Here is an 11308-nt window from a genome sequence, read left to right as displayed (position 1 = left end):
GGGCTTAAGCAAGAACCAATCTCACCTACGCATCAAAACCACAACGATAGTTTGTCAAATAGACTCCGTTTTAACCTTCGCAAGGACCGGGCGTAGCCATACTCGGTTCAATTAAAGTTGGAGAGACAGTTGCCCGCAAGCCACCTATGTGCAAAGCACGTCGGGGGAACCGGTCTCGCGTAAGCGTACGCGTAATGTTGGTCCGGGTCGTCTCGTCCAACAATGCCGCCAAACCAAAGTATGACATGCTGGTAGGCAGTATGACTTATATCGCCCACAACTCACTTGTGTTCTACTCGTGCATATAACATCAACATAAATAACCTAGGCTCGGATGCCACTGTTGGGTTTCGTAGTAATTTCAAAAAATTTCCTACGCACACGCAAGATCATGTGATGCATAGCAACGAGAGGGGAGAGTGTTGTCTACGTACCCACGCAGACCGACTGCGGAAGCATTGACGCAACATAGAGGAAGTAGTCGTACGTCTTCCCGATCCGACCGATCAAGCACCGAAACTACGGCACCTCCGAGTTCGAGCACATGTTCAGCTCGATGACGATCCCCGGACTCCGATCCAGCAAAGTGTCGGGGAAGAGTTCCGTCAGCACGACGGCGTGGTGACGATCTTGATGTACTACAGCAGCAGGGCTTCGCCTAAACTCCGCTACAGTATTATCGAGGATTATGGTGGCTGGGGCACCGCACACGGCTAAGGAATAGATCACGTGGATCAACTTGTTGTCTCTTTGGTGCTAGCCCTGCCCCTCTATTTATATGTTGAGCCCCGGGGTCGAAACTTGGAGCAAAAGCCTCCTCAAAGTCGGTTTTGCCCGAAAGGCAAGAGTCCCACTCGGACTCCAGGACCAAACGCCACAATCCTTGGCGTCTGGCCCAGACGCCATGGGCCTCGGCGTCTGGCCCAGGGCCAGACGCCAGGGTCTCCGGCGTTTGGCCCCCTGGCCTCCGCAAAACTCCTTTTGCATCGACCTAAAGCTTCATGGGCTTGACCCCTTGGCCTAACCATATCATCCAATATATGAATCTTTACGTCTCGACCATTTCGAGACTCCTCGTCATGTCCCCGATCCCATCCGGGACTCCGAACTCCTTCGGTACATCAAAACTCATAAACTCATAATATAACTGTCATCGAAACCTTAAGCGTGCGGACCCTACGGGTTCGAGAACAATGTAGACATGACCAAGACAAGTCTCCGGTCAATAACCAATAGCGGAACCTGGATGCTCATATTGGCTCCTACATATTCTACGAAGATCTTTTATCGGTCAGACCGCATAACAACATACGTTGTTCCCTTTGTCACCGGTATGTTACTTGCCCGAGATTCGATCCTCGGTATCTCAATACCTAGTTCAATCTTGTTACCGGCAAGTCTCTTTACTCGTTCCGTAATACATCATCTCACAACTAACTCATTAGCTGCAATGCTTGCAAGGCTTATGTGATGTGTATTACCGAGAGGGCCCAGAGATACCTCTCCGACAATCGGAGTGACAAATCCTAATCTCGAAATACGCCAACCCAACATGTACCTTTGGAGACACCTGTAGAGCACCTTTATAATCACCCAGTTACGTTGTGATGTTTGGTAGCACACAAAGTGTTCCTCCGGTAAACGGGAGTTGCATAATCTCATAGTCATAGGAACATGTATAAGTCATGAAGAAAGCAATAGCAACATACTAAACGATCGGGTGCTAAGCTAATGGAATGGGTCATGTCAATCAGATCATTCACCTAATGATGTGATCCCGTTAATCAAATAACAACTCTTTGTCCATGGTTAGGAAACATAACCATCTTTGATTAGCGAGTTAGTCTAGTAGAGGCATACTAGTGACACTCTATTTGTCTATGTATTCACACATGTATTATGTTTCCGGTTAATACAATTCTAGCATGAATAATAAACATTTATCATGATATAAGGAAATAAATAATAACTTTATTATTGCCTCTAGGGCATATTTCCTTCATCAAGAGCTTCACGTAACTTACTCAACTATGCTAGAGCCCATAATAGCTTGTGGCTGCACACGGAAGTTTCTAGCATGAATCATCTCAGTTCCCTTTGAGCCTGGGTGGCGGTCCATAGGAAGATCACACGGGTACCCCGGGATTTCCAAAAAAAATACAGACAACACTGGGTTCCCCAGGTGCCTCAATCCACCCAGTTGTTTGATTAAGTTGCCACCTTAAGTTGAACCATTAATTAACAATCTCACATCTGACATGAATTTCACTCAAACCCAAACCACGTCTACGAGCATAGCATGGCAATATAAGCATAACGTAGAAGTAACTCCCAAGGGTTTGAATATAACAGGGCAATAGGTTCTACCTCAGCAACTACTTCCCAACCCACAAGTTAATGACATCCTAATCATGCAATGTTTGAGGATTGGAACTAATGCATAAAAACTGGGTAATAATAGGATATGATCAAAGTGTTACTTGCCTTGCTGACGATCCGCGAATCCTAGAGACTCGTAGTAACACGCTTCGCACTCCGAGAATTCTATCACAAGCAAACAATAACATACATAAGTAACAAGCAACGAAGCACAAGCAAAACTCAAATAAGAGAGGTTGACCAGAAAGTTCAACTTAGGAACTCTGGTACGCAAAAAGAATCAAATCAAACGAAGCAACGAAACTCAGACGGCGAAAGAAAGAAGCTTCGTTTACTAATCTGAAACTAGATCAAATTTTATAGTAGAGAAAACTTGTTTGAGTTGGTTAAACGGAAAGAGGGTTTCGAGACGAAACTCCATGCGCTTGAATCGCATGATTCCGATAAACGAGTGAAAAGATAAACAGAATCTAAGATCGGATCAGAAATCGCGATCAGAGAAAATCACGGAATAAATCCGATAAAAGAAAACTCACGAACAGACTAACGAACGAGCGTTCGTTAGTTGTAACTAACGGGCGAGGAACCGTTCGTTAAAACGAACGTTCGGACGAACGTCCGCTAATTAGAAGAACCGAAAAAAACCGGTGAATCCGAAAAAAACGGATCTAGTGTTTCTAAAAAAACGAACGGTCTTTATAAAAAACCGGCGGCGGGGCGCGGTGGCTACCTCTGGCGAGAGGTCCGGCGAGGCGAGGCAGCGGCGGGCGGCGGCGCGAGCTGCGGCGGTGGCGGCGGCAGGCGGCGGCGACGACGACGGCAAGCGGCGGCGGCGGCTTGGCATGGCGCGGGCGGCGGCGGCGGTGGTGTGGTGTTGGGGCGGGGTGGCGGCGTATATAATGGGGCAGCAACTTGGAGGAGGGGGCAAGGCGCGGCGGAGGCGGAGTCCAACTCGGACTCCGGTCCGAGTGGCGGCGGCGGCGGCGCGCGCGCGTAGGAGGCGGCGGCGGCGGTGGCCTGGCGCGGCTGGGCCTTAGGCCCAGTCGGCGCGGGAACCCTTTTTTTTAAACTTCGCCGACCGAAATAAAATCCTAGAAAAAAATAAATAAAAACCTAGAAAATGCCAAAACAAATTTTCACTGTCTAAATAAAATATTTATGATGAGTTGAACATTTTCTTGGCCCTAAAATGAAATTTCGAAAACATGCAATTTTTCTAATGCAAATAAAATCCGAATAAAACCAAATAAAATCCAATAAATGATTTTAATATTTTTCCTCCGATATTTCAATTATTTTGGAGAAGTCATATTATCTCCACTCATTTGATTTAATATGAAATATTTCTCGGAGAGAAAAATTATTAAAAATCAAAATCCTCATTTCATTATTTGATAAAAATCAAATATGAAAACCGGAAAATCCCCAACTCTCTCCGTGGGTTCTTGAGTTGCTTAGGATTTTGAGGATTGCGGAACGGAAATGCTATAAATCATGATATGCATGGATGATCTATGTATAACATTCCAAATTGAAAATTTGGGATGTTACAAACCTACCCCACTTAAGATGAATCTCGCCCTCGAGATTCGGGTTGGCTAGAAAATAGGTATGGGTGGTCCTTGCGGAGATTGTCCTCTCGTTCCCAGGTAGCTTCATCCTCGGTATGGTGGCTCCACTGAACTTTGCAAAACTTGATAACCTTACTGCGGGTGACTCTGCTGGCAAACTCAAGAATCTTAACTGGCTTCTCCTCGTAAGTCAAATCACTGTCCAACTGAATCACCTCCAAGGGTACTGTATCTCTTAATGGTATATCCGCCATCTCAGCATGACACTTCTTCAGTTGTGAAACGTGGAACACATCGTGGACTCCTGACAATCCCTCAGGTAACTCCAACTTGTAGGCAACTTCTCCCATCCGTTTGAAAATGCGATACGGTCCTACAAATCTCGGGGCTAACTTTCCTTTAACTCCAAAACGTTTCACTCCTCGCAAGGGCAATACTCGCAGATATGCTCTATCTCCAATTTCGTAGGTTACCTCCTTGCGTTTTGAGTCTGCATAACTCTTCTGCTTGGACTGAGCAATTTTCAGTCGGTCTCGGATCAATTTTACCTTCTCCTCAGATTCTTTAATCAGGTATGGTCCAAACAACTACCGGTCTCCTACCTCATCCCACATCAACGGTGTTCTGTACCTGCGTCCATACAGGGCTTCAAACGGTGCCATCTTCAAACTGGCTTGGTAGCTATTGTTGTATGAGAACTCTGCATACGGCAAATTGTCATCCCAACTAGATCCATAATCTAGCGCACAGGCTCTCAACATGTCCTCCAAAATTTGATTGACTCTCTTAGTCTGTCCATCTGTCTGCGGGTGAAACGCTATACTGAACTCCAATCTCGTTCCCAGAGTCTGGTGTAACTGATGCCAAAACTTTGAAGTAAACTGTGTTCCTTGATCCGATACGATGGTCCTCGGAACTCCATGCAGACATACGATCCTGGACATATAGATCTTGGCCAACTTTGCACTTGTATAGGTGGTTTTCACTGGGATGAAGTGAGCTACTTTGGTCAAACGATCAACTACTACCCATATGGAATCATATCCTGCTTTAGTCTTGGGTAATCCGGTGATAAAGTCCATGCCAAGTTTATCCCACTTTCATTCGGGTATCGGCATAGACTATAACAGTCCTGCTGGCTTCTGATGTTCTGCCTTAACTCTCTGACATACATCACATACGGCTACATACTCGGCAATATCCTTCTTCATACCAGTCCACCAGAAATGTTCCTTCAAATCCAAATACATCTTGGTGCTCCCTGGGTGTATCGAGTATGGTGAGTCATGGGCCTCTTGAAGTATTAACTTCCTGATCTCCTGGTTGTTGGGCACATAAACTCGGTCCTCAAACCATAGGGTATCGTGCTCATCTTCACGAAAACCTTTGGCCTTTCCTTTGCCCATCTTCTCCTTTATCTTGGCAATCTCTTTATCATCTTTCTGAGCTTCCCGAATCTTGTCCAGCAATGTCGACTGAACCTCCATTGTGGCAATGAACCTTCTAGGTACAATCTCTAATTGAAGTTCCATGATGCCCTTTGCTAATTCCTTCGACAGTCCTTTACTTTCAAGGATATTAGCATAACTCTTCCGATGTGTCTGCTACGACATTGTCCTTTCCTAGATGATAGTGTAGCTTCATGTCACAATCCTTTATAAGCTCCAACCATCTCCTCTGCCTAAGGTTCAACTCCTTCTGGGTGAAGATGTACTTCAAACTCTTGTGATCCGTGTACACATCACAACGGTTTCCAATAAGGTAATGTCTCCAAGTCTTCAAAGCATGCACTACGGCTGCTAGCTCCAAATCATGCGTAGCATAATTCAACTCATGAGGTTTTAGTTGTCGTGAGGCATACAAAACAACTCTTCTGTCCTGCATAAGCACACATCCAAGTCCTAAGCGAGAGGCGTCGCAATACACTTGGTACTCCTTATGTATATCTGGCAGTACTAGCACTGAGGCTGTAGTCAAACGTTTCTTCAACTCCTGGAAACTTGCTTCACAATCTTCTATCCATTTAAACTTGGTATCCTTCTTCAACAGTTCAGTCATTGGTTTTGTAATCTTGGAAAAATTCTCAATGAATCTCCGGTAGTATCCTGCGAGTCCAAGAAAACTGTGGATCTCGCTAACTGAGGTGGGTGCCAACCATTCAGCGACTGACTGAACCTTGCTGGGGTCTACTGCTATACCTTCTCCTGATATAACATGTCCAAGGAATCCGACTTCCTTCAGCCAAAACTCGCATTTGCTAAACTTAGCATACAACTGGTGTTCCCTGAGCTTCTCGAGAACTAAACGCAATTGCTCTTTGTGCTCCTCCTCGTTCTTCGAGTATACCATGATATCATCAATAAATACCACAACAAACTTGTCCAAATACTCCATGAACACCTTGTTCATCATGCTCATGAAATAGGCAGGGGCGTTAGTCAGTCCAAATGACATGACCGTGTACTTGTATAATCCATATCGCGTTGTGAACGCTGTCTTTGGTATGTCCTTCTCTCGTATCTTCAACTGATGATACCCTGATCGTAAATCGATCTTTGAGAACACTTTAGCTCCTTGCAACTGATCAAACAGATCGTTGATCATCGGGAGTGGGTACTTGTTCTTTATCGTCACTTCATTCAAGGCTCGATAATCAACAACCATCCTTAGGGATTTATCCTTCTTCTCAACCAAAAGTACTGGGGCTCCCCAAGGTGATGCACTTCTTCGGATGTATCCTTTCTCCAATAACTCCTTGATCTGTTTCTTAATTTTCTTTCAGATCATTTGCGGGCATCTGATAGGGTCTCTTGGATATTGGTCCTGTACCTGGCAACAGCTCTATCAAAAACTCAATGTCTCTGTCCGGTGGCATGCCTGGTAACTCCTCTGGGAAAAACATCCGGGTAATCCTTTACTACCGGCACTTCCTCCTGAACAACTCCCGTAAGGGCATTCACCTGGCTCCTTTTTGGCACATGCCTAGACACATACTTAATCCTTTTTCCCTCCGGGGTGGTGAGATAAATCGACTTACTCGCACAGTCAATGCTTCCTCCATACTTTGACATCCAGTCCATACCCAATATCACATCAAATCCTTGCGACTCCAAGATAATTAGGTCGGACGGAAACACATGTGTGCCAATGGTTAAGGGTATTTGGTCACACCATCGGCTAGCCATATATTCTGCTCCGGGTGAACTCACTAAAAGAGGGGTCCTAAGGGTTTGGGTTGGTAGTTTAAACTTATCCACGAATCCCCTTGATATGTATGAATGCGATGCACCAGTATCGAAAAGAACAAGAGTGGTAAATGACTTACCCAAAAACTTACCTATTACCGCGTCCGGCTGCTCTTCAACCTCCTCCACGTTAACATGGTTCACTTGTCCTTTGTTGAATGAATTGGGCTTCTTCCCAGCACTTCCATTTCCGTTTCCATTCCTTCCTTCGGGGCAATCATTGGCATAGTGCCATGTCTTCCCGCACTTAAAACAGGTAACCTGACTTAAGTCTCTTTTGGCGGGAGTGGACGGGTTGGAGCGGTTCTGATTGTTGTTAGCTCCGTTCCCATTCCCATTCTTAGCACCACTGTGGTTATGTGATCCTCCTCCAGTGTGGTTGTGACCTCCATGGTTGTGAACAAGTCCTCCCGAGTTCGGGGCTAGGCGAGGCTTCTGCTGAGCTCCTGAGTTATACTTCCCTTGTCCATACTTTCTCTTGCGGCTCTCAATCTGCTGCTGTTTCCCTTCAATCATAAGAGCCTTATCTACCAACTCCTGGTAGTTGTTGAAGGTTGCTACCATCAACTGCATGCTCATTTCCTCATTCAGCCCTTCCATAAACTTCTCCTGCTTCGCGGCATCTGTGGCTACATCATCAGGGGCATAACATGATAACTTGCTAAACTCATCCACGTGCTGAGCCACAGTATGGTTCCCCTGACGTAGGTTGCGGAACTCCCGCTTCTTCATCTGCATAGCTCCAGTTGAGACATGGGCGGTGCGAAAAGCTTGCTGAAACTGGTCCCAAGTGACATTGGCTACAGGAAAAGTGGCTGTGTAATTCTCCCACCATGAGGCTGCTGGTCCATCCAATTGATGTGCGGCAAAGCGCACCCTCTCAGCATCTGTGCAACCTGCGGTGTTCAACTCCCTTCTAATACGGCGTAGCCAATCATCAGCAACTATAGGCTCGGTGCTACTGGAAAACACCGGCAACTGTAACCTTAGAAAACGGGCTAGGTTGTCCACTGGCGCTAGGTTGTTGTTGTTGTTGCCCTGGTTCTGAACTAGCAATTGCATCAAGGCATTCTGCTGCTGGATCAACTGGGTGAGCTCCGGCGGGAAGGCAAAACCGGGGTCACGTCTCGGAGGCATCTGAGGGGTTTAGATGGGAGAGATTTAGAATAGAAGAGGTCTAATGAGAAAGCACTACCCATATGCATATGAGACAAACACAATCATTTCACTCAATCAATCAAGCAAGGGCATACAAACGATCTAGAACTATCGCACAAGTGCTCAACTACTACTAAATACATGGGAGAATACTACTAATAGTTGGTGGTCATCTAGAGATTTTGATCGGTGGAAGACTCCATGATGTCTGCTCCAGCTTCGTCTTCAAAGTCATCATCACTAGGGTCAGAGTCGGTGTCGTCGATGATGATGTAGTTGTCCGGGCAAGTGGAATCGTCGTCTTCTACTCCCGGTGCTGGTCCTCCCATGAATACTCTGATCTTCTTGACTGGGTCATCATTCTTCTCCAGTAGTGTCTTGATTTCCTCCTCATATCCATCGCGGGTAAACTTGAGTTCTTCCTCCAGCTCGATGATCCTAGTCTTCACCTTCTTCAGGTCCATCATGTCAGCGCACATCTGGTTCTCCTGACGTCGAATGTGCTGGTTTAACTCCTGGATGAAAGCTGCAATGGATTTATCCTTCTAGGTGCTGATCACTTCCCATTGCTCGTCTTGGCGCCCACATATTTGGTAGATAGTGTCCTTAAGCTCCCTGTTGTAAACTTCTCCAATGCGTCCCATGGTGATGTGAGCTGCCATGCTCTTGCCTAGACTCCAGGTTGGTGCTTCGAAGGAAAACTCTATGGGTTTAGAAGTTGGCGAGAACGTCCTTCCTGGAACTTGTACTTGAATCATCCAGCGCTCTTCTTCTGGTAAAGTGGCGTTGTACGTCCCGGTGAAGCTTGGTATTCCAATGTTCAAGTACCTAGTGACTTCCTTCAAGTGGCGTCCAAAAGGTGTGTCTTCATCCGGTTGTGCAAACTTGTTCTTCATCTCCGTCATCCTAAAGAGTAGAAAATGGAGAGGACTCAGAAATGAGAAGAGAAGTGTGACCTAGTGTTTATCTTAGTGGTCGTGCCTATACTCAGTGTGTGCTCTGATACCATCTTGTAGCGACCCGACCTCAGATGGTCAAGTCTCTGTGCTTCAGTGTCATCCCTGAATCAATAATGCTGACACACACAGTACTCGAGGATTTATAACAGAGTAGCAATCACACACTTATTACAATAATATGGCTTAAGGCCATCTAATGCGATGACAGCGGAAGGCTTGGAAGATAAGGTGAGTCTATCAACTCCAACGGCATAGCTGAGCTGCACGGCCACGACCTGACGAACCTTACTCCTCGTCTGAAAAGTCCGCAACATAATACGTTGCAGCCCGAAAACGGGTCAACACATGGAATATGCTGGCAAAGTAACACAGTAGAGTAAGAACAAAATAATACTATCACTATATGCATATATGGCTGGTGGAAAGCTCTATGGTTATAGTTTTGCGAAAAGTCAATTTTTCCCTACAACAAAGGAATAAATTTTAATTTTTACTATCATGGTGGTTGAAACATCATTGAGAAGGTAACCCCAACTCAATCCCAATTGAAGTGATTAACAACCCAACAATATTAATTAAACATGGTGAGATACATGTGATAACCCAAGTACTAGATACTCAAGAATTGTCCATAACCGGAGACACGGCTAACCATGATTAGATTGTACACTCTGTAGAGGTTTGCGCACTTTTCCCCACAAGACTCGATCGCCTCCGTTGGATTCCTCGCACTACATGGTGTTTGAGAAACGGATGACCGAGACACAGTCTTTCAGAAACGTTAACTCTCCACTCCGGGTAGACCATACCAAACCTACAAAACCCACTACCTGCTGATCTACCTCTTCAAGAGCTTCACGTAACTTACTCAACTATGCTAGAGCCCATAATAGCTTGTGGCTGCACACGGAAGTTTCTAGCATGAATCATATCAGTTCCCTTTGAGCCTGGGTGGCGGTCCATAGGAAGATCACACGGGTACCCTGCGATTTCCAAAAAAATACAGACAACACTGGGTTCCCCAGGTGCCTCAATCCACCCGATTGTTTGATTAAGTTGCCACCTTAAGTTGAACCATTAATTAACAATCTCACATCTGACATGAATTTCACTCAAACCCAAACCACGTCTACGAGCATAGCATAGCAATATAAGCAATACATAGAAGTAACTCCCAAGGGTTTGAATATAACAGGGCAATAGGTTCTACCTCAGCAACTACTTCCCAACCCACAAGTTAATGACATCCTAATCATGCAATGTTTGAGGATTGGAACTAATGCATAAAAACTGGGTAATAATGGGATATGATCAAAGTGTTACTTGCCTTGCTGACGATCCGCAAATCCCAGAGACTCGTAGTAACACGCTTCGCACTCCGGGAATTCTATCGCAAGCAGACAATAACATACATAAATAACAAGCAACGAAGCACAAGCAAAACTCAAATAAGAGAGGTTGACCAGAAAGTTCAACTTAAGAACTCTGATACGCAAAAAGAATCAAATCAAATGAAGCAACGAAACTCAGACGGCGAAAGAAAGAAGCTTCGTTTACTAATCTGAAACTAGGTCAAATTTTACAGTAGAGAAAACTTATTTGAGTTGGTTAAACAGAAAGAGGGTTTCGAGACAAAACTCCAGGCGCTTGAATCGCCTGATTCCGATAAACAAGCGAAAAGATAAACAGAATCTAAGATCGGATCAGAAATCGCGATCAGAGAAAATCACGGAATAAATCCGATAAAAGAAAACTCACGAACAGACTAACGAACGAGCGTTCGTTAGTTGTAACTAACGGGCGAGGAACCGTTCATTAAAACGAACGTTCGGACGAACGTCCGCTAACTAGAAGAACCGAAAAAACCGGCGAATCCGAAAAAACCCAGATCTAGGGTTTCTAAAAAAACCAAACGGTCTTTATAAAAAAACCGGCGGCGGGGCGCGGCGGCTACCTCTGGCGATAGGTCCGGCGAGGCGAGGCAGCGGCGGGCAGG

This window comes from Triticum aestivum, chromosome 1A, assembly GCF_018294505.1.
Source record: "Triticum aestivum cultivar Chinese Spring chromosome 1A, IWGSC CS RefSeq v2.1, whole genome shotgun sequence".
NCBI classification, from domain to species: Eukaryota; Viridiplantae; Streptophyta; class Magnoliopsida; order Poales; family Poaceae; genus Triticum; species Triticum aestivum.
This window is presented reverse-complemented; position numbering follows the sequence as displayed.